This window comes from Calonectris borealis, chromosome W (assembly GCF_964195595.1).
Source record: "Calonectris borealis chromosome W, bCalBor7.hap1.2, whole genome shotgun sequence".
Taxonomy (NCBI): domain Eukaryota; kingdom Metazoa; phylum Chordata; class Aves; order Procellariiformes; family Procellariidae; genus Calonectris; species Calonectris borealis.
The window spans coordinates 44,326,600-44,351,241 of NC_134351.1; the positions used below are offsets into that span (position 1 = coordinate 44,326,600).

Here is a 24,642-nt window from a genome sequence, read left to right on the forward strand (position 1 = left end):
CACATACAAGAATGCAGATTTCTCCTGAGAGCTTTTAAAAATGTACTTAAAACCGAATCTTCATATCAGCAAATTGAGTTTTATTCTTATTTTACTCCAGAAGCTGTACAAAACATCACCGTAACAACGCAGGCTTAGCCTCTCTGATTCCACAGCAGTGTGCAGCAAGTAAAACTGCACTTTCTTTAGTACCAGCCCAAAAAAACACATGAGATTAGAAATTCACATCCCTATATATACCTTTTGGGTGGCAAACCAACAGTAAAGATTCTCCAGGGGACCCATGCTCACAGATGACAGCTGTGCAGTTCCCAAATTGGACCCTCATTTACACCTATGCAACCCCATTAAGATGCTAATAGGTTTATACAGGTGTAACTGCCTGTCACTCAATAAAATACTGATGATGATTCACAAGCAAAAATAAAACCACAAAATCTTCTCCTCTGTTGTGACTCTACAGGGCTCAGAAAATTTAAAGCTTTAAAAGTGTTTCAAAAGCTGAAGTTGGTATAGTGTGGGGCCCTGCAGGAATGTCAGGGGAAAAAGAGATGCAGCCAGAGAAAGTGGCTCCGTGGCTGGTGTTACGGTCAGAATTTTGGGTTTTTCGATAATGGGATGGTCTACACGGCACCAGGCCTGCTGGCGTCGGATGGGATTCACCTTTCTCAAAGGGGGAAGAGGGTCTTTGCTCACAAGCTAGCGGGGCTGATTGACAGAGCTTTAAACTAGACTTGAAGGGGGAAGGGGATAACATCGGGCTTGCCTGAGACAAGCCATGGGACGACACGCCAAGGTTTGAGAGACGGGGTGCTAGCAAGGGCCCTCAGCCTGTTGCTCTGAGACGTGCTGGGTACACTGGAGCACACGAAGTCTTACGGAGATGAGCCAGGGGCTCCTGAGGTAATAGGAGCCAACAGGGAAAGACCAGTGAAATACCTCAAAGGAATTAAGGTGTGTTCCTCTAAAAAGGTGACATGGCCAACAGCCCAGCTGAAGTGCCTCTACACCAATGCACGCAGCATGGGCAACAAACAGGAGGAGCTGGAAGCCACCATGCTGCTAGAAAGCTACGACCTAGTTGCCATTACTGAAACTTGGTGGGACGAATCCCATGACTGGAGTGTGGCTATGGATGGCTACAAGCTGTTCAGAAGGGACAGGCAAGGAAGGAGGGGTGGAGGGGTTGCCCTCTACATCAAGAAATGGATAGATTGTGAAGAGCTGTCTCTGAAGAATAGCCACGAGCAGGTTGAAAGCTTATGGGTAAGAATTAGAGACCGAGCCAACAAAGGGAACCTTGTGGTCGGTGTTTACTACAGGCCGCCCGATCAAGGGGGGCCTACTGACGAAGCCTTCTTACTCCAGCTACAGGAGGCATCGCGCTCGCAGGCTCTCGTCCTGCTGGGGGACTTCAACCACCCCGACATCTGCTGGAAAAGCAGCACGGCGAGCTGCAGGCAATCCAGGAGACTCCTGGAGTGCACTGAAGATAATTTCTTAGGCCAGGTAATAGACAGCCCTACCAGAGGGGATGCGATACTGGACCTGATGGTCACCAACGCAAGTGAGCTAATCAGAGACGTCAAGATTGGAGGCAGCCTGGGCTGCAGTGATCATGCACTGGTGGAGTTCGCAGCCCTGAGGGACATGGGACAGGCGAAGAGTAAAGTCAGGACCCTGAATTTTAGGCAAGCAAACTTCCAGCTGTTCAAGGAGTTAGTCAATAGGACCCCCTGGGAAACTGCCCTCAGGGACAAGGGAGCAGAACAGAGCTGGCAGATCTTTAAGGATGCTTTCCATAGAGCGCAAGAGCTCTTGATCCCCAGGTGTAAGAAATCAGGAAAGGAAGGCAAGAGACCAGCATGGCTGAGTCAAGACCTGCTGGTCAAACTAAAGGGCAAGAAGGAAATGCATAGGCAGTGGAAGCAGGGACAGGTATCCTGGGTAGAGTATAGGGACGCTGCCCGGTTGTGTAGGGATGGGGTCAGGAAGGCCAAGGCGCAGCTGGAGCTGAACTTGTCAAGGGACGCAAAGAATAACAAGAAGGGCCACAAAAATGATCAGGGGGATGGAACGCCTCTCCTATGAGGAAAGGCTGAGAGAGTTGGGGTTATTCAGCCTGGAGAAAAGAAGGCTTTGGGGAGACCTTATTGTGGCCTTTCAATACTTAAAGAGGGCTTATAAGAAAGAGGGGGACAGACTTTTTAGCCGGGCCTGTAGCGACAAGGGGCAATGGTTTTAAACTAAAAGAGGGTAGATTCAGACTAGATATAAGGAAGAAATTCTTTACCGTGAGGGTGGTGAAATATTGGAACAGGTTGCCCAGAGAGGTGGTAGATGCCCCATCCCTGGGAACATTCAAGGTCAGGTTGGACGGGGCTCTGAGCACCCTGATCTAGTTGAAGATGTCCCTGCTCATTGCAGGGGGGGGTTGGACTAGATGACCTTTAAAGGTCCCTTCCAACCCAAACCTTTCTATGATTCTATGATTCTAAGAAAAGAGTGGCAAAGCTGCATGCATAAACATACACACAGGTCCTAAGACATATATACATACATACCACAAAGTAAGCAGCAATCTTTCTTACATGTTTTGGGGTGCTTGGGGGCTTTTGTGTTGTTATTTTTCAATTCCTCACAGTCACTCAAAATTAATTTCCTTGACTGTCTTTGATAGTTGTGTCTTTCAAGCCACAAAGAAGCTTATGCAATTAGGGAGATAAAACTCAGAGGCAGCTGTTGGGAGAGAGTTAGGATTGTACAGTCAATGTATTTTACTTCTGAGGTTTCCTTTGGGTGCTTTTCCTTATCACAGTTCACCTATTACATAGACAATTTTTTTTTATAGATATATCTATCTATCTGTATGTAAGCATACATATATACGTGCACACAGAAACTGTCAATCAAATTCCAGTTTTGTCCACCTACATGACACTGGCCTCAGAGTTTGTTTTTTTGTTTGTTTGGTTTTTTTTTTAAAGTATGGTTGGCATGACTTCATAATCCCATTCCACTTAATTTCTCATTCCCACTTTTTTCCTGAGATTAACTGATAATCTGTATTTTTCATTGATAAAGACTTTTAAGTATCAGTTTGGTTTTAACTTTAAAGTATGCTGAAGCAGAATAACACATCCAAGCAACTTCTGCCATGCTACGTTCAAGAGGTGGTACCAAATAGGCACAAACGCACCTTATTATGTAATTTAACAAGGTGATAGTTCTCTAAGATTCCTTCATCCTCACAGTATCAAGTGAAACCTTTGATCAAAACCAAAATTTTTTTTTTTTAATCCATGAAGCATCAATAACTGATTAGTAACTCATTTGAAAAACTACTTTCCCTATGGAGCAGAATCCCAGTAACTCACACCTATGAGAGGCCTGGCTTGCAATTTAATTTTTTGCATTAATAAGAAAATAAAGAAGGAAAAAAATGTTTTTCTGTATCAGAAACATCCTTCAATTATTATTATGATAATTTTACCATAATAGCAAGTGTTACATAGTATTTTTTGGATCAATTAATGATTTTCTGATCTCATAAGAACTATCACCTTTCTGACAAGTACAATAAAACCCTATTCTTTTGTATGAACTGGGTAGTAGTAGGAGAAAAAAAGAGAATGAGAAGGATGATGTATGTGGCTGCTTAGGGCTCATCTAAAACATTACTGTATTAGAAATAAGGCTTAAAATCCTCCTAGTCCTGAAGAAGAAACAGCACTACTGACCTACTATACACGACTTTATGTTCTTCTAAATGGATGTGCATCTTGGACACTCAACTCTTCTGGCATCTGACATCACTGAGCATAATACTGCCTCACGGGTAAGCAAAAAATAACAATGGGTTTCATGAATCACCCTCACTTCTGAACTCACCTTAATCTTTGGACATGATAGAACATCATTTGAGGTACAATCACAGGAAGCAAACTATAACATTTCAATAGCAGATACATTCCTGATCAAAAAAAGTCAGAGCAACGCAGAATTATGCATTAGTACCTTGAATCTCCATACTAGGTCTCAAAATATGGATTACCCTATATTTTTTTCCATAAAATACTTAACTTGAGAACAACACCTGGTCAAGTAAAACATTTTTCGGATTGCGCAGACATATTTGATTTTCTTCAGTTTTCTCCTTGCAATATGTTTTGATTGTCAGGTTTTGGATGCAGAAGAAAACATCAATGATGGAAGTTTACTCGCTTACCTCCAAAAATGAAAAGCGAACAGAGGACTGCATGGACTGCAGGGGCTTGTTGGGGTTGGGCTCAGGCTCCTTGGGTTGAGACTGCAAGTTAAAATAATGTCATCTCTAGTGAACAGAAGGTTTAGCAAGAGTCGCATGTTTTAGCATAGGAGTTATGAAAGGAGTTTCGGTTAGAACCGAAACATTACCGTCCTACTGAATGAAGTGATTTACAGTAGCCACACAGTTTTTGACTTAAGATGAAATTGATTTAAATAAAAACAAATATGAAATCTGGTGCTGGTGCATATACTTGACTATCTTAGACTCCCTCTGGGAACAATACCTGTGTACAAGTCCACAGAGAGGAAAAAAAATAGTAACTTGCTTCAGACTTCTAAGCATTCTGTATGAAGCAGAATATGTAACTGGGACACTTTTTGTTTTTAAATCTTAGGATTTTTAAAAGCTTTTGATATGCAAATCAGATGTATTAAATAAAACAAAAGGAAAACTAAAAATTATTATGAGCTTTCATCAGTAATAAGAAAATTGTAGTAAAAATTTCCAATTTGAGAGCCTAAAATTTGGGCACTGACTAAAAATTAAGTGACCTAGCTAAGTACCAGAAATTTCCATCAATTTCACTATGAAATGTTCCACCACAAATGTCAAGTCCTTTATCTAGGTAATCAAATATGCATATAAACAACCAATCCCAAAAAAACATACTTGAGCATTTGCCTTCAAAGGTGCCTTCAAGAAATTGCCTCAAGGGCAGCTCCATTCAAAAGGTCTCTCAATAAAACAGTAGGCCGCTGACAGATTTCACAAATGCTCTTTTAAAATATACTCATGCGGTCACATGCACTTGTCCCCATAACACTTGCAAGAAAACTTTTTTTTAAAAAAAAATGTTTAATAGCATACCTCTTGTTGCAATTAGCTGAAGTTATCTGTCCAAAACTACACGTAACTACCTTCTGTGCAGACTGAGCAAAGGCAGAAGCTTATGAGGAACTTTTTCCAGATCACCTTCAGAAAGACTTGTTCTGCTGTGTACCAAACCCTTGCAGCCAGCCAATGCTAGCACTCCTGTCCTGTCCCCAGTGGAGCTGCAGATGGCCAATATGCTAAACACAGCTAGCTCCAACCCTAAACCAGTGTTTTCAATTGCATGACAATTAGCCACATTTTAAAACATTCCCATCAAAACCTTTTGAGGTGGATACCCGATTCAGTTTTTTCTGCACGAACGTTTCACCAGCAGTAGTGCTACTGCTGGTCACTTTTTAAGAGCCATCTCTTAAGAGCACAGGAGCAGGCAATTCCAAAGTGTTGGAAGTCAAGCAAGCGGGACAGAAGGCCGACTTGGCTGAGCAGGGATCTCCTTCTAGAACTTAGACAGAAAAGGAAAGTGTATGGACATTGGAAGCAAAGACAGGTGACACGGGAGGACTACAGAGATGCTGTTTGCCACTGCAGGGAGAAAATTTGTGTGGCCAAAGCTCGATTAGAGTTCAAGCTGGCCAGCACTGTGAAGGACAACAAAAAGGGCTTTTTAAAATATGTTAACAGCAAGAGGAGGATCAAAGATAGCATTGGTCCATTACTTGATGAGGTCGGTCACCTCACAAATAGGGACATAGACAAAGCAGAGGCGTTTAATGCCGCCTTCGCCTCTGTCTTCAACACTGATGATGGGCCCTGGGACCCCCGGAGCCCTGTGTTGGAAGACCGTGACTGAGGGGATGATAAACTCCCAGCCGACCCTGAACTTGTTCGAGACTTGCTGCTCCAGCTGGATGCGCATAAGTCTATGGGGCCCAATGGGATTCATCCCAGGGTACTGAAAGAGCTGGCCAATGTTATCGCGAGACCCTCTCTCCATTATTTTTCAATGGTCTTGGGAGTCTGGAAAGGTCCCAGTCAACTGGAAGCTGCCAAATGTTGTCCCAATTTTCAAGAAGGGTAAGAAGGAAGACCCTGGTAATTACAGGCCTGTCAGTCTCACTTCAGTGCCTGGTAAAATTATGGAGAAGGTTATTCTGGGACTTATTGAAAAACACTTGAGAGACAACACAGTCATTGATCATAGCCAGTACGGGTTCACGAGGGGAAAGTCCTGCTTAACTAACTTAATTTCCTTTTATCACAAGGTCACCCATCTATTTGAAGCCAGTAGATGTGGGTTTTTTTTTTTATTTTAGCAAAGATTTTGATACTGTCTCTCACAGTATCCTTCTGGACAAAATGTCCAGCATACAGCTAGACAAGTCCATAATACGTTGGGTGAAGACTTGGCTGACGGGTCAGGCTGAAATGGTTATAGTAAATGGGGTTACATCAGGCTGGCGGCCAGTCACCAGTGGGGTTCCCCAGGGCTCAGTTTTAGGGCCAGTACTCTTTAATGTTTTTATAAATGATCTGGATGCAGGAGTCGAATGTACATTAAGTAAGTTTGCCAATGATACTAAACTAGGAGGAGCTGTGGACTCCCTCGAGGGTAGAGAGGCCTTACAGAGAGATCTGGATAGACTAGAGAGCTGGGCAATCACCAACCGTATGAAATTTAAGAAGAGCAAGTGCCAGATTCTGCACCTGGGACAGGGTAATCCTGGTTATACATACAAATTGGGGGACGAGAGGCTGGAGAGCAGCCCCGCGGAAAGAGATCTGGGGGTTTGGGTTGATGGCAAGTTGAATATGAGTCAACAGTGTGCCCTGGCGGCCAAAAGGACCAACCGTGTCCTGGGGTGCATCAAGCACAGCATAGCCAGCCGGTCGAGGGAGGCGATTGTCCCACTCTACACTGCACTGGTGCGGCCCCACCTCGAGTACTGTGTGCAGTTTTGGGCGCCTCAATATAAGAAGGACATCAAACTATTAGAGTGTGTCCAGAGGAGGGCGACCAAGATGATGATAGGTCTCGAGGGCAAGACTTATGAGGAGCGGCTGAGGCCACTTGGCTTGTTCAGCTTGGAGAAGAGAAGGCTGAGGGGTGACCTCATCACAGTCCACAACTTCCTCAAGAGGGGCAGCGGAGGGGGAGGTGCTGATCTCCTCTCTCTGGTGACCAGCGATAGGATACGAGGAAATGGTATGAAGCTGCATCAAGTTCAGATTGGACATTAGGAAAAGGTTCTTCACTGAAAGGGTGGTCGGTCACTGGAACAGGCTCCCCAGGGAAGTGGTCACAGCACCAAGCCTGTCAGAGTTCAAGGAGCATCTGGACGATGCTCTTAGTCATATGATTTAGTTTTAGGTAGTCCTGCAAGGAGCAGGGAGTTGGACGTGATGATCCTTATGGGTCCCTTCCAACTCGAGATATTCTATGATTCTACGCTTCTAAAACAGATTAGGGAAAACACTTTTTTTGACATTGTACATTCTTGCAACCTTTCCTTCTTGAGAAGTTCTTGCATTTGCATGCTTTGGAGAGGACACAAAGTTTGGCCGGGAGATGCACACTGAATCAAGGGAGGGCCTTCTGATACTTTCTGACAAGGCTACTGTGTTCAGGCAAGTTCCTCTGGCTGCTGGCTGTGCCTGTGCTAATCCCTGAACTAGGTGCACAGAAGAGCATGCTGCCAACACAGCCCAGCATCTGGATATGATCTAGCTTGATTTCAGTTGCAGCACAACAGTGTGTCTGAGCTAATAAGCTCCATTAAGAGCCAATGGCTCAATATGTCATTCTGAAAATGGCTAAATTGAACCCAGGCTCACATCAGTCAGCCTGTGCAGGCCTGCAGAGAAAGGTGTGGATTAACCGACTCAGATTTCTGCTGTTTCACTTGTGCTCTCTGTTGCACTGTACTGACCTGCTGCAACATGCACTGGAAAGGTCTTTCTTTGCATATGATCAGTACAGGCTTGTAAAAAGATTTTTTGTACTTCTAAGCTCTACCTGTACTGTGCTCTTATTCTCCACTGCAGGTCTGCTGCAGCAGAGCAGGCAGTTCGTCCCTGTTTGTTTGCTCTTGTGTCCCCTTTTGTTTGTCTGTCCGTTTTGCCCTCGCTGACTATGAGCTGGGAAACTCTCCTGTGCTGTAGTCAGTGCTCACACTGCTGTTCCTGGGGGTGCACAGCAAGGGAAAAGACGAAGGCAGGTGATGCAGACAGCACAACCTCCAGCAGGATCAGAAGCAGGAAGGGGAGCAGACACTGATCAAAAAAGAATCCAGGTGGAGGGAGAAGGAGAACTGGCACCAGTTGGCCAAAAGGCATGGGCCTCCAGCAGGAAGGGAGCATGGGGACTGCTGTGGAGTAAAGACTGGAGACAAGGAACCTACCAAAACCAGAGTAGTCAAAAGGAGGGGAAAAAAGCAGGGCTGGTACTGAATGAGAAGAATATGTTAACTTCAGACCCCAGAATGAGATTGCTAAATCACTTTGCTGTGAACAAATCCTAGTGACATCCAGTGGCAAAGCACATCACCTCCTCCCTCTAGTGGCTGGCACATACACAGCAGGTGGAAATCCTACACCTGCTAGTAGTTACTCAGTTATTTTTCCTCATTTTCATTACTGTAACACATAAGAGTCTCAGTCATGGAGCAGACTCTCAGGGCACTCAATATCAGATGTGCTTGTGCTATGGATCTATAAATTCCCACCAAGTGATGACAGAGGAGTGTCAATCCAGTTCTTCTATAGAACTTGCTTTTCAGCTTTGCTTTTTTAAGACCTACAAATTACATGCAAAAACCTGTTAAAACAAATTATCACAGTGCATATGCACGAGGCTGACAGGCAGCCTTAATTCTTACATTTACTAAAATTGGAACGCTTCATTTTGGATCCTTAATATTCTTTGAAAGAGCTTTCTGCAAGTAATGAATATAAAGGAGACAGACTTTACTAATTTCTCAGAGAGACAATGTAATTCTAGTCCCAACATTTAAACTTTAGTGAAAGAAAATTCATGAGAATCCGTGTGCGAAGAATGTTTCGAGGAGTAAGTCAGATTTTTTTTTTCTCCCCAGATATTTGCTTTTATAGATAATTGAAAATAAGAATTTGAGAGACATGACTTAAGTCTGCATTGACTCAACTTTGACAAATCAGGAGAGAACAACTTTATGGGAATCATTAAGTGCCAGCAACCAAAACATGATATTTTCTTTTCTCTACAAGTAAATTAAGTTTAGAAAGTAGCAAGTGTGATGGCAAAAGAAAGTCTAATATATGAAAAAATTAAATATATGAATGATTTGTATCTGGACAGCTTTTTAGCAAAAACAATAAGCAATGCTGAAATTAAAATATAATTATTAATTTTATCAGTATTAAATATTGTAGAAATATGGCAAAGCAAGTGTAATTATGTCAGGTTACCATGAAAGAGGAAGGAGTAAATGATTACCTCATTACAAAAGCACACATATATGTTGAAAAAACAGTAACATGAATCATTTTTCATCCTTTGCAGTTAGTGATGTTATTCTCATATGATGATTACATAATTCAGTGAAGATTCATTTAAAAATATTTAAATTGCCACATCTCAAAAGGAATGCAGTTATCAATTATTCATGGAAACCATTTTAATGAGCTCCCTGATAAGACCCCTCCTCCAAAACTCCTAAGAAATTAGCAATACTTTTTTTTTTTTTTCAGAAAAATATCTAGAGCTTAGTCTGCTCACAGCTAACGCACACTGCTCTCAGCAAAAGACGCCAGACTGAAATGCAGAATTTGTCTGACATTTCACAAGCGTAGTTCTGGGGAACCCAATATAACATCTACACTTGTTCTTTGGAATAAAGTTCTCTGTCACCTTCATGTGATTATTAGAATAAATTATTTGCTACACTGCACACTTACCTATAGCCCTCTCTTTAAAACATGGCAGATGTCAGAGATAATACCTTTCATAGCTAAATAACTTTACCGCAGGCATCTGCAGCATTCCGGTTTTTTGCTCCAGCAAGAATGGGGAAGTCCCAGGGAATACTAAAGGATTTGATGTAACCATATCTATTCACCTAGATAAAGTTAGCAAGTTCTCATCGTGTCTGCAACATGCATACATACATGCCTGACATGTCAATGTAGACTGTGGGTATGTATGTATAGAAATAAAAATTTGGCTTTGACTAACAAATCTTGGGTAAACATATGCTGGAATTTATGAATAAAAGACTATACTTACTATCACTATACATTAAAATTGCATATTTTCATGTAGTTACTTCTCTAAATAGCTGAAAGCACGCAAATGAGTTAATCAGTTTTAAGCAAGTACCAAGTAAACATACTGCTAAATTAGATAAACATACTTACCGCAGAGACTATCAGGAATCCTCCAGAATGTCAATACAGTTCATTAGTGTAGTTACGTATGTAAAATATGGCTTGTTCCTGATGGATTTTCACAAACAGCATTTCTATAATGCTTTAATCTCTCGCAGTGCTCTCTATTATTCAGCAGAGATAGGGGCCGTTCTAAAAGGCAGCACTGGGATAAACAAACAGTAACAGAGAGCTGGAGAGAAAGACAGACACCATGGCCTACTGACAGATTCTTCCTCTACGAGCTGACAGGATGCTCCATGCACTGAGATTCAGTAACTTTAAATATGCAGAAATGCTTTCTTTCCAAGTGTACTGCAATATCCCGGGCTCCAGGCTCGCACATTTGCTGAAACCAACTGCAATGCATTTAAAACATGTTCCTTCAACCTGGAGCTGCAGTGCTCCCAGACTGTCAGCACAAACACATGTTAAACAGCTCCTGGTTGCATGAAAGCCAGTATCGTGCAGAAGCCATTAAAATATTAAAGACAGACAATACTTACTCCAAGGTCAGTCCTGGAATTTGTAGCCTTTCCCGCTGGGCTTTCATTGCTGTTATGTGTTACCACACTCTATTGTAACCATGACACACATTCACTGGCAGCATTCTGGTGATGACAGAAAGCCAAAATGAACCACTATAAAGGAATGGACTAACGATCTCTTGGGGGCGGGGGGAGGACCACACGTTTGGGTCCTTCCACCTCTAGCTGTCACGAAGAGCTGTCAGCTGCCTCTTTCAGGTTAGTGGAAGCGCACGCTGCACTGATTTTGTGAAGCAAACGGCGCCTTCAGTTCTGCACATCAAGTAATTTATTCCCAGTATTCTGCAGCAGCAGCAGCAGCCACCGCACTGACGCACACACACACTGCACCTCAGAGGAAGAAGTCCCCCTCGCTACGCTAGCCGGCAGCACAAAAAAACCCTCTATGATTAAGACAATTTCTCTCTGCAAAGGTCAAACATTCACCACCCCCTCTGATCCTGCCGAATAGGATTTAGCCATCTTGTTTAAGTTACATTATCCCTTTCCTTGGTAAATAGACAGGCAGTTTCTGCAGTAATAGAACAGCAAATTGCTGAATGAAAAATAAGCTCTTCTCCTTTAACAGGGAAAATTAATTGCCAAGGCATTTGAAGAGCAAATATACTCTTGCAACACTGAAGTTAATACAAAAGTAAAAGTTAACATTCTGTTCTGAGTGAGAGCCAGACCTAGAAATTGCAGAAAAGTGCATCAATTTCAGGTCCATTTGTTTAAGGGTAACCTCACTTAAAAGTAAAGCTGTATACAACAGTTTATAATGACAGTTTTATATCAGTGCTGCTGTGTAGGCTGCTGATTTTAATTTAATTATATTCTTCTTTTTTTTAATGTACTCTCTTAGTCTGAGGTTATCCTTTTAATAAATAAATATTGTGAATTGTTCTATGAGGGCTAGCATTTTTTTTAAAGCTCTATAAAACACCATGAAAAGCAAAGGCACTGTGCAAGTACTTATTTTTAGTAATTTAAGAGCCAGAATATTTTATCTCACCCACATAGTTTTCCTATGCGACTCTTAATTTGTACCTCTTGCACATTATGATAATGTCAACCACATGATTATATTTTTCACCCTTCGAGAGCTCTGGCCCTGCTCTGGGCATGGACAAATTCTACAGACTAGTCAAAATGCAGGACCAAATGAAGCTGCTGCTTTTTGGGTCCCTTGCTCATTTTTGGAAGAAATTAGTGAGTTCACAGGTACAGAGACATGGGTTTCAGAGACAGGGAAATCTCCTGGTTGTGGAAACTGGTGAACTGGATTGCTCTTTCGAGCACACAGTAGAAAATAATCATTAAATTCTCTCTTTTCTCCTACATATTTCTGTTGGAAAGTATTTTAAATTTAAGTAATGTATTACCTGGAGCCTTAATTTACAGGATATTGAAAATAAAACTGAAGGATACACAGAACTATGCATTTGAATTTCTAAAAAATAACAGATATCTGGATTCTGATTACCAGGCTGAGGCCCCAGCAAACATTACTAAACCAAGCATCCTGTAAGTAATCTTTCTAAGGAAGTTCTAAATTCTCCTACCTCCCGAAAGAAAAAAGGACTGATCTAAGGGGTTAAATTCAAGATCACAAACCACGATGGATGAATTCACAGATTTGCAAGGGCACACAGATCAGTTAGGTGCTCAACTCTGATTGGGTCTTTCAAAACACGTTCTTCAAATTTTACTCAGAACACAGCAAAATGTCCATTTTTAAAGATATTCTCAAACTTGAAAAAAATAGTACAAGAATCAGCTGTCTAAACAGCTCTGACACTGAAGCTATCAGGTGAAGCTGTCCATGCCTACAGCTTTTTTTCATGACTAAGTTTGAAGACAACCACTTAAGAGCAGAAATTTAACAAGAGAGAAACAGTGTGTGAGGTACGACTACAGTCACAGATTCCTGGCTCTCCCATAGCTGCCAAGAATGGGCAGCTCCCTATCCCCGTTTCTCAGAACCTCTCCAACCAAGCTCTGTTCCCTTAAAATTCCTCTGATAAAATTTCTTTTGTACATAAGACTTCTTCAGTCACCAAAAAGTCCTGTTTCTGATGGAGTACTCAACAAGGATAGAAAATTTTGAAAGGTAAACTGTGATTGTGCACACACCACACACGTACACATTTATATAAGCTTTATATAATGTTCAAAGGGCTTAACTTTGTGCATACTACCCTTTAGTTAGGTACTTCAGCCCGTATCTGTGTATGTATATGCACACACATGTAACATCAAAGTACTTAATTTTTGTTGTTAAATTTTCACTGAAAACAGAGAGTAGGAGACAGCATAAAACCACTAGGAAGACAGCCAGCTCTGCTGAATCAGGACAGTACCACAATTATTTCCATACACAAATCAGCAAAAGGACTAGCTCAGAAGAAGAAGGTGTGCTTCCTTTGAAAGCACAATACCAATTTTAAACGTTAGTCCCATAAGGCCAATTTTAATACTGGGGTGAACAGAGAAGACAAGTCCACAATCAAGGTGGGTTTTTTTTCCACTGTTCTTGAAGTGGTACCATGAGGAAAAACATGCAAAAGAATAGTAAGTCACTAAACACTGCTTTAGTGTGAAACGTTACAATTAGACAGTAGGTGCATTTTACCTGCAGGAGGACAAGACTGCCAGCTTGTCTTGTCTATAGGAGAATGAGTTGAACTGACAATTGAGCACAGCAGCTTAAACATAAGCAACTGCATGTAAGAGCTATTTTGAGACCATGATAACTCAACCTCTTTCCTGAGCTAATTCATGCAGGCACTTCACATCACATTAATGGTAAATTATTCTAAGTTGAGATTGAGCTATAGGTTGACTTTGAAAATTCTTCTTCTATGCATTTTGCCTGATCCAGACAGAAGTTTGGAAAATTATGATTTACTGAAAAACAGAGTGATGAATACATAGCAGGAGATCCAATTCTGCCCACAGTTACAGTCTTACAGCTTTTGCAGGAGTAAATGGGAACTGCTTCACATATCTGGGGGCAAAAATATAGCAGCAATTTAATTAGATGAAGCCTAGCAAGGGAAAGATGACTTCAATTTGATGAAAACAATTGTTTGCCCTTTGTTTCAGACCACTTAGATATAAGTCATCCCACCAACATATAGTTGAGGAAGCAAGTGGAAGTTAAGAAGGAATCATAGAATCATAGAATCATACAGGTTGGAAAAGACCTATAAGATCATCGAGTCCAACCGTCAACCTAACACCACCATGCCCTCTACACCATGTCCCTAAGGGCCTCATCTACACGTCTTTTAAATACCTCCAGGGATGGTGACTCCACCACTTCCCTGGGCAGCCTGTTCCAAGGCCTGACCACTCTTTCAGTAAAGAAATTTCTCCTAATGTCCAATTTAAACCTCCCTTGGTGCAACTTGAGGCCATTTCCTCTTGTCCTATCGCTAGTTACTTGGCAGAAGAGATCAACACCCACCTCGCTACAACCTCCTTTCAGGTAGTTGTAGAGTGCGATGAGGTCTCCCCTCAGCCTCCTCTTCCCCAGACTAAACAGTCCCAGTTCCCTCAGCCGCTCCTCATAAGACTTGTGCTCCAGGCCCTTCACCAGCTTTGTTGCCCTCCTCTGGACACGCTCCAGCACCTCCATGTCCTTCTTGTAGTGAGGGGCCCAAAACGGAACACAGTATTCGAGGTGCGGCCTCACCAGTGCCGAGTACAGGGGCACGATCACCTCCCTACTCCTGCTGGCCACACTATTCCTGATACAGGCCAGGATGCCGTTGGCCTTCTTGGCCACCTGAGCACACTGCCGGCTCATGTTCAGCCGGCTGTCAACCAGCACCCCCAGGTCCTTTTCCTCTGGGCAGCTTTCCAGCCACTCTTCCCCAAGCCTGTAGCGTTGCCTGGGGTTGTTGTGGCCGAAGGATCATTGTACCACAAAAGACAAATGTCATTCATTCATTTACTTAAAGTAACTGTAGATTATTCCTAGGATAAATAACATTCATTATACTTGCAAAGGCTACAGTAAGGTCACTATCTCAAAGGTAGAGATTTAAGTGTTTTCTTCATCTTTGGAATCATCCCTGAAATAGGTGTCACGAGTGCTAATGTATTGATTAAACCAATTCCATTAGTTTAACACAGCACTATTACTATAAAATATAAAATTAGCACAAATACTGCAATATCTGTGGTAAGTAAAAAGTTTCATTTATCACTTACAATATTTTAAGTTGAAATCTGCAACACCCATGAGCTAAAATGCTTGGGAGTTCACCTCAGGGCTCTATTGTATTATGGCTACTGGAAAGAAATTCTACTTTCTCCTGTGTCATGGTTTAGCCCCAGCTGGCAGCTAAACACCACACAGCCGCTCACTCACTCCCCCCCACCAGTAGGATGGGGGAGACAATCGGAAAAAAAAAAAACAACAGTAAAATTTGTGGATTGAGATAAAGACAGTTTAATAGAACAGAAAAGGAGGGGAAAATAATAATAATAATAAAATAATGATAGAATATACAAAATGAGTGATGCACAATGCAATTGCTCACCACCCACCGACTGACACCCAGCCAGTTCCCGAGCAGCGGTCACTGCTACCCGGCCAACTCTTCCCAGCTTATATACTGAGCATGACGTCATATGGTATGGAATACCCTGTTGGCCAGCTGGGTTAGCTGTCCTGGTTATGCTCCCTCCTAGATTCTTGTGCACCTGGCAGAGCATGGGAAGCTGAAAAATCCTTGACTAGAGGGTAGTTCGCAACAACTAAAACCATCAGTGTGTTATCAACATTCTTACCATACTAAATCCAAAACACAGCACTAGGAAGAAATTTAACTCTATCCCAGCCGAAAGCAGGACACTCCTGAATGTGTCTCAGGCCTTCTTTAAGGTTAAACAACTATTTAAGAATACCACCCAGAGATCTGCCCCAAGGCTGGATAGTTATGAGTGGAAGGGTGTGTGGGATAGCATGGGCAAATGCCTAGGACGGTGGGAACCACCAGTGTTTTGGAACTTCACCCCTGAACAAGTGCAGAATCCTGAAAAACTAGTAAAATATTTGGAGAAAGCATGCTGTCACCCTGGCAATTCCAGAGAGACACAAAACGACAGGCACTGCGGCTACTCCAAACCCCGCGGCGGGCACTGCGGCTACTCCAACCCCCACGACAGACACTACAGCTGAACCAGAGGACCAACCCTTGCTGGTATCAGTTGCCCCTGTACAGAAGAGGAAATCTTGGAAGCAAAAGTCAGGTCTTTTAGAAAGGGATGATGGAAAAGCAGGGCCATCACGAGGAGGGGAGGAGGAAGAGGAAGAACTCATGAATGAGACGGAAACCACCCGATCCCTATCCCTGAGTGAGTTGCGAGATATGCGGAAAGATTTCAGCCGTCGTCCAGGCGAGCACATTGTCACCTGGCTGCTCCAATGCTGGGATAATGGGGCCAGTAGCCTGGAATTAGAGGGGAAGGAAGCCAAGCAGCTGGGATCCCTTGCTAGGGAAGGGGGCATTGACAAAGCGATTGGAAAAGGGACACAGGCCCTCAGCCTCTGGAGGCGACTCCAGTCAGGCGTGAAGGAAAGGTATCCCTTCAAGGAAGATGTTATATGTCACCCAGGCAAGTGGACCACCATGGAGAGAGGTGTCGAGTACCTGAGAGAACTAGGTGTGCTGGAGGTGGTTTATAGTGACCTCGACGATGAGCAAGTACCCAAAGATCCAGACGAAGTACACTGCACGTGACCCATGTGGCGGAAGTTGGTACGGAGCACATGAGCATCACATGCAAACTCGTTGGCAGTAATGACCTGGAAAGAGGAAGAAGCAACAATGGTGGATGATGCGATTGGCAGACTCTGGGAATACAAAGAAAGTATCTCTTCCTCCCTTGTCTTGGCTGTGGAGAAACTGTCCCGGGAGGTCCAGCAACTCAAAGAGGATATGTCCTATTCTCCACCTGCACAGACCAGTATCTCAGCCATTCGGAGTCAATGTTTCTCTGCTCAAGAGAGAGGATATAGAAGGTACACACCGCGGGGCACCCTGTGGTTTTACCTGCATTACAACGGAGAGGACATGAGGCAGTGGGATGGAAAACCTAGCTTGACCCTAGAGGCACGGGTACGTGACTTGCAAGGAAAAACAATCATCACACAAGGGGGTTCTCCCAGGAAAAATGCTGCTCCAGTTTCCAGAAAAAACCTGTCTCACAATGGTCCAGTTTCCAGTGAACAGTTCCCCAGACAGAGTAGAAGGGCTGATCTTACTTTGGATTGTAACGAAGGAATTCTTGACTCGAGATTGCAAGAAGCAAGTAACAGATACTATGACCAGAACTAGAGGGGCCCTGCCTCCGGCCAGGTGGAGGAAAGGGACAACCGGGTTTACTGGACTGTGCGGATTCGATGGCCTGGCACATCAGACCCACAGGAGTATAAGGCTCTCATAGACACCGGTGCACAGTGTACCCTGATGCCATCAAGCTATAAAGGGACAGAACCCATTTGTATTTCTGGAGTGACAGGGGGATCCCAAGAGTTAACTGTATTGGAGGCCGAAGTGAGCCTAACCGGGAAGGAGTGGCAGAAGCACCCCATTGTGACTGGCCCAGAGGCTCCGTGCATCCTTGGCATAGACTACCTCAGGAGAGGGTATTTCAAGGACCCAAAAGGGTACCGGTGGGCTTTTGGTATAGCTGCCCTGGAGACGGAGGAAATTAAACAGCTGTCCACCTTGCCTGGTCTCTCGGAGGACCCTTCTGTTGTTGGGTTGTTGAAGGTCAAAGAACAGCAGGTACCAATCGCTACCACAACAGTGCACCGGTGGCAATATCGCACCAACCGAGACTCACTGCTTCCCATCCATAAGCTGATTCGTCGACTGGAGAGCCAAGGAGTGATCAGCAAGAGTTGCTCACCCTATGAGGTGCCTATGAGGTTGTTTTGGAAATGAGTCCCGTTGTCTGACTCAATTCTTTCTGGGATGCCATGTCGCCATAAGACTTGTTTTTCAAGGCCCAGGATGGTGTTCCGGGCGGTGGCATGGGGCACAGGGTATGTTTCCAGCCATCCTGTGGTTGCTTCCACCATGGTGAGCACATAGCACTTGCTCCAAACGCCCACCAGTACCCTTTTCGGTCCTTGAAATACCCTCTCCTGAGGTAGTCTATGCCAAGGATGCACGGAGCCTCTGGGCCAGTCACAATGGGGTGCTTCTGCCACTCATTCCCGGTTAGGCTCACTTCGGCCTCCAATACAGTTAACCCTTAGCATCCCCCTGTCACTCCAGAAATACAGATGGGTTCTGCCCCTTTATAGCCTGATGGCATCAGGGTACACTGTGCACCGGTGTCTACGAGACCCTTATACTCCTGTGGGTCTGATGTGCCAGGCCATCAAATCCACACAGTCCAGTAAACCCGGTTGTCCCTTTCCTCCACCTGGCCGGAGGCAGGGCCCCTCTAGTCCTGGTCATCGTATTCACTACCCACTTCTTGTAAGTATGAATCAGAAGTCCCTTTATTAAGGTCGGAAGTGGAATCAGCCCTTCTACTCTGTCTGGGGAGCTGCTCCCTGGAGACTGGAGCAGCAGTTTTACTGGAAGAACCCCCTTTTGTGGTTGTTTTTCCTTGCAACTCACGTACCCGTGCCTGTAGGGCTGAGGTAGATTTTCCATCCCACTTCCTCATGTCCTCTCCGTGGTCACGCAGGTAAAACCACAGGGTGCCCCGGGGTGTGTACCCACAATATCTCCTCCCTTGAGCAGAGGGACGCTTGCTCCTAATGGCTTAGTTACTGGTCCGTACAGGTGAAGAATAGGACATATCCTCTTTGAGTTGCTGGACCTCCCAAGACAGTTTCTCCACAGCAGAGACACAGGACCGTAGGGAGGAAGAGAGACTGTCTTCATATTGCCGGAGTTGGCCAGCCAATTCATCCACCGTTTGTTCCTCTCCATCTTTCCAGGTCATTATTGCCAATGAGTTTGCATGCGACGCTGGTGCGCTCCGTACAAACTTCCGCCACATGGAACGCGTGCATTTGACTTCATCTGGATCTTTGGATAACTGCTCGTTGTTCAGGTCATCATAAATCACCTCCACCATGGCTAATTCCCTCAGGTACTGGATAGCTCTCTCCATGGTGGTCCACTTTCCTGGGTGGCATATAACATCTTCCTTGAAGGGATACCTTTCCTTCATGCCTGACTGGAGTCGCCTCCAGAGGCTGAGGACTTGTGCCCCTTGTCCAATTGCTTCGTCAATGCCCCCTTCCGTGGAGAAGGATCCCAGCTGCTTGGCTTCCCTACCCTCTAATTCCAGGCTACTGGCCCCATTATCCCAGCATCGGAGCAGCCAGGTGACAATGTGCTCGCCTGGACGACGACTGAAGTCTTTTCGCATATCTCTCAGCTCTCTCAGGGATAGGGATCGGGTGGTTACCATCTCATTTACGGGTTCTGCCTCTTCCTCCTCCTGTTCTCGTGATGGCCCTGGTTCATCTTCATCCCTTACTAAATGAGCTGATTTCCTTGTGCATTTTCTTTTTTGTATAGGGGCGACTGATGCAGGCATGGGTTGGTTCTCTGTCGCAGGGGGCGGAGTAGCTGCCGTGCCTGCCGTAGGGGGTGGGGTAGCCGCCGTGCCTGTCGTGGGGGTTGGGGTAGCCACAGGGCCTGTTGTTATGTCATCAGATGCAGAGACCTTTTCTTCCCCTTGAGGGTTCTGAATAGTGTTGAACAGGGCTCGGCAGGCGTGGGCCAGGCCCCAGCACATTGCAGTGATTTGCGTCTCCCTAGAATGGCCAGGGTGACAGCATACTTTTTCCAAATACTCTACTAATTTTTCAGGATTCTGCACTTGCTCAGGGGTGAAGTTCCAAAACACTGGGGGTGCCCGCCGTCCTAGTCATTTGCCCATGCTATCCCACTCACCCTGCCACTCATAACTATCCAGCCTTGGGGCAGATCTCTGGATGATATTCTCAAATTGCTTACTAACCTTGGCTAAAACCAACACAATATTCCCAAGGAATATCAATAGATGTATCTTAACTACCCAGGGATGTTCAAGGTACTGACATGTTATCTTAACGAAGGAGACGACATCATAGAGGAAGGTAGTGAGGGTGCCGTTCTGTATTTACTCCATAAAAAACCTCTCTAGAGGAAGAGGTGTAATTGCTAATGGTCTCCATGAGGTGGGACCCAAAATACAGTAGCGGCTTCATTACAAATCCCAAATAACCCCCAATGCCAGCATTTTAATATCAAATCTCCCAGGCAAAACATCACTAATCACTGCGGAGCACAGCAGACTACAAAACCCAACTCCAATCTTTAACAGGTACAGTAAAAACAAGAGCATGGTGCAGATCAGATAAATTAATATGTTAACAGATATAAATTCCTTAATATGCTCTAGTTAATCTGTTGTTATCTCAACCTTTCGCTGCCCACGTTGGGCGCCAAAAAGGACTGTCGTGGTTTAACCCCAGCCAGCAAATAAACCCCACGCAGCCGCTCGCTCACCCCCCACCTCTGGTAGGATGGGTAAAGAATCGGGAGGGCACAAGCAGGAAAACTCGCATGTTGAGATAAAAACAGTTTAATAATTGAAATAAAACAAAGTAGAACAGTAATAATAACAATGATAACAACAACAATAGCAGAATAAACAAAGCAGGCAATGCACAAAGCAACTGCTCACCTGCGACGAGCGAGGGAAGGCAGGCAGTCGACTCAATGTGAGTGATAAGGCCAGCTTCAACTTTATTGTAAAACCCTACACATATTTATACACTAAGTTCTACCTTATGCATACTTGTCTCACAATCATTGGCTTAGCTCTAAAAATTACATTATCATATTCCTCCTACTTTCGGTTACTGCTACGTGGTCCGGGTTCCATCCTGTTTTTCTTATACTGTACTTTCTCAAAGTTGCTTATCTGCACAGAGCAAGGTCAGCATGACTTTCTTTTCTCCCTTCTCAGCATGACTCAGAATTTTCCCACCGCGGCCTAGTCTGGCTAACTTTCTCCAACAATTCCCCCTTTTTCTTTTTGGACCACCAATACATTGTGGTTCATTTTTACAACATTATTTAAAATACAGTGATATGCTATTTTTACTATAACTGTAATTGTTAATAAAATACCAAGCCAGCGCTTGCGCAGTGCCTATGTTAGGCACTAGGGAAGCAAATACATTGGCTGTGGTTGACCATAATTCTATATTGTCGTTACAATCTGCCTGCAATTGATGTATAGACCTTTTGTGTCGATTTGTCGCTACTGTAGTTATATTGAGCCAACTTTGTCGGCTAACTGTGAGCAGAGTTAATTTGCCTACATAACAAGGCCCTCCAAAGGCGTTCTTTGGAATGCCAGGCCATGCTCGATCCCCACAGATCAAAAAATATCCGGGGGGAAGAGCTTTGGCCGTATCATTGTTCCACAAAGAGTTATTGGTTCCCTTCATACTCCGTCCATAGGCACTGAGTGTTTTGGAAGCGTTATAATTCCCACAATATTGGCCTATTTCGAATCCTTTCGTAAAAGGTGAAACAACAGTCCAACCGGTGGTATTAACAAAAGGGTTGTTATCATCAGTGCGGCTGCTTATGCCGATCAATGACTGAAAGGTCTGGGCCTGTGCGGCAAAGCGGCTAAAGCTGCCAAACACAAAACATGTTTGAGTAGTAACATTATCAGTTGCATTTCCAATTTTTTCTGACCCCAAAAGGTCAATTTCTTGGGGGTCCCAAGGGAGAGTGTGATTTAGGGCTCTTATTAGTTGTACCGAGCAATTTGCTACAGTAACATTTATACAATTAACTGTTACAGACGTCCAATTATCAAAATCTCTGGCAATAACTTCAGGAAAGCCTATCAGACATGTTTTAAAGGGCTCAGTTGCCGTAGCTGAACTCAGGCAAAAGTCTGTCGTCCCAGTTTTATTCGCCCACGCCACCCATAAGTTCGCACGGCTGGGCAACGGCATCGCTGGGACCAGTACGGGCAGAGCTACATTGATCATCATCAGCAACAGCAGCTTTGGTCCAGCGGCTTGGAATCCACTTCGGCCCTGTGGGAGTAAGTACACACATATAACCTCTACCCATATACTTCACTTCTGCTGGACCTTTCCACAGTCCGGTTGCTGGATCTCTATACATAACGAAAACTGGCTTGTCATCCTTATTTTCTTTAGGATAACCATGCACCCATGCTGGTGGCTCTTTCTGATCTGCAAAAATACGTAAATGATTTAGCACAAAAAGAGTCTTAACAAGTCTTTCTTGTACATCTGAGATTTCCCTAAATTTTTGCAAATATTGTTTCAGCGTTTGATGCGCCCTTTCAATGATAGCTTGTCCCGTGGGTGAGGGCGGAATACCAGTAGTATGTCGCACTCCCCATGTTTGGAAAAAACGTTTCACTTTGGCGCTTGTGTATGCAGGGCCATTGTCAGTTTTTATCGTTTGTGGCACTCCCATGACTGCAAAAGAACTAGTCAAATGTCGCATTACGTGGAGTGCTCGTTCTCCTGTTTGTGCTGTGGCCCATATAAATTTTCTATAGGTGTCAATTGTAACATGTATATATTTCAGTCTGCCAAAGTCAGCAACGTGAGTCACATCCACTTGCCACAATTCTCTGGCCTCGAGTCCCCTGGGATTCACGCCGATTCCGAGACCAGGCCCATGGTGGCTACACGTAGGACAGGCCCGCACAATCCCCTGTAAAATGTCCATAAAATATCCATAAATGTACACAAAATGTCCACTGCGTTCATTTAGTCCATGACTTTGGGCTCCATCTGTTATGGTGGTCACTCAGGTCAGCAGAGGTGGTACGTTGCGTGGAGTTACTGGGCACCAAAGTTGGCTCAGGTCGGGTCACTGCTGCACTTGCGCTGCTTCTTGTAAAGTTTGTCCTCCGTTGGTTCAGGTGGTTCCTGCTGCTTGGGCATGGGCTTATCCACAGTCACAGACGCCTCGGGGCGTCCTGTCCCGCATGGACTCAGCCACAGGTCACAGTCCCTTTGATTCGAGTTCACGCTGCAGTTCCAGCCTGTCCAACACAGCAGCACAGAAGCAGCAGCGATGCCCTGGCCATCTGCCGGCCCAGGCGCATCCCCATTGCTGTTATCAGAATGTTCCCAGGCACAGCACAGTAAGACGATAAGCAGTGCAGCAGTACAGCAAGCAGCGAGAGCAAAAAAGCAGCCACTAACGAGCAAAAGACTCTAATACACATTAAGGCAAGCAAGCCCCATGGCAAGCACAAGAGCCTGCGAATTAATAGCTAAACAGCAGTAACAGCTATAAATTCAATCTAGCACATTCCAATCAAACGTGTCGTTATCTTGAATTGTAGTCTTTGGTTGCATTCCAGTAAATATCCATTCTAATACTCTCACAGTCTCCCCCTTTTTCTTTTTGCACTAATAAAATGTGTGGGGCCGTGCAAAACGGTTAAGTCCACAGGTAAGTCAGGGTCAATACGATCCACTGCTCGGTCAACGATGTGGGTACTGAGTTTTTGAATCACAATCGATAAGTCCTGGTAATATAAAAAGTCCTTGGAGACCACTGGATGATCGCCCCAACAACAACGCTCCATGAGATTGTCCATTGATAACTATGGGCCCTTTAATTCCTGTAGCAATTTTTCGCGGCCGGTCGTCAATTAGCGTGACATCTACTGCTGTTGCCAGATCCAGTCCGAGGCTCCCCCTGGTTGCTGGTCGAAGTTGGGTTGCTGGTCGAAGCTGGGCAATGGCGTCTGGTATCTCTGCACTGTCGTTTGGTTGGGGGCTGCCGTTGGCCTGAAGGTGACCGGAGCCGCGATTGGTGTCGGCGCGCTGCGGCTCTTGGCGCTCGGTTTCCCGTTTCCTGAACGCCGGCAGACCGTAGTATTATGATTATTCGTTTGACAGTTCTGGCAGCTCCCGACATTGTCGACGCAGATGTCCTGGGTAGCCACATCGGAAGCACTTATACTCTCGTCGGCCAGTCGTCTTACTTTGGTGGGCATCCGGAGGCTTCAGTGGGGCAAGAGCTGCAAACGCCTGTCCCTGCGCCTTGACTAATTTTTCCCCTAGTTCTCTGGTTGTTTCAACTAACATGGCTTGAGCTCCTACAGGAACTCTACTCATTCGCTCTAACATGACTTCTATGGTGGCGTCTAAGGGTAAGGTGACAAGGATGCCCTTCGTATAAGTATTACAAGTCTCTAATACACACTGTCTCAGCAAAGGTCCTTTCATAAAATCTGCCATATCTGCGTGGTCAATAGCGTCTGTGACTCTATCTACAAAAGATGCAAAAGGCTCCTCTCTTCCTTGTTTAATTGACATATATGAGGGAGGAGCTGGTGTAGTTTTAACTTTCTGCAAGGCTTCTCGTGCTAATTTCATAGATTCTAACAACATGTCTGGGCCAGTTTGCATCTGCATTTCTACAGAGGCAAAAGGACCTATACCCATTAGTTGTTCTACAGTTACTCCAGCTAAACGATCATTTGGGGCTCGGGGCGAGCGCGCAGATATTTCACAAAGTCTTTGCCAGTGAGCTTGCCAAAGTAGTTGTTGTG

The 24,642-nt window shown here is 44.5% G+C and overlaps 2 long non-coding RNA genes across 2 annotated transcripts in view; both read right to left on the reverse strand.

Moving 5' to 3' along the window:
* Positions 1 to 4,303, reverse strand: part of LOC142074892 (uncharacterized) — a 33,351-nt gene extending 29,048 nt beyond the window's left edge. Inside the window, exon 1 of the long non-coding RNA XR_012670738.1 lies at positions 4,229 to 4,303. This is a non-coding gene — a long non-coding RNA (uncharacterized LOC142074892). The remainder of the gene's footprint in view (positions 1 to 4,228) is intronic.
* The window catches only part of LOC142074891 (uncharacterized), a 350,231-nt gene that overhangs the window by 276,886 nt on the left and 48,703 nt on the right, over positions 1 to 24,642 (reverse strand). The window lies entirely within an intron of this gene.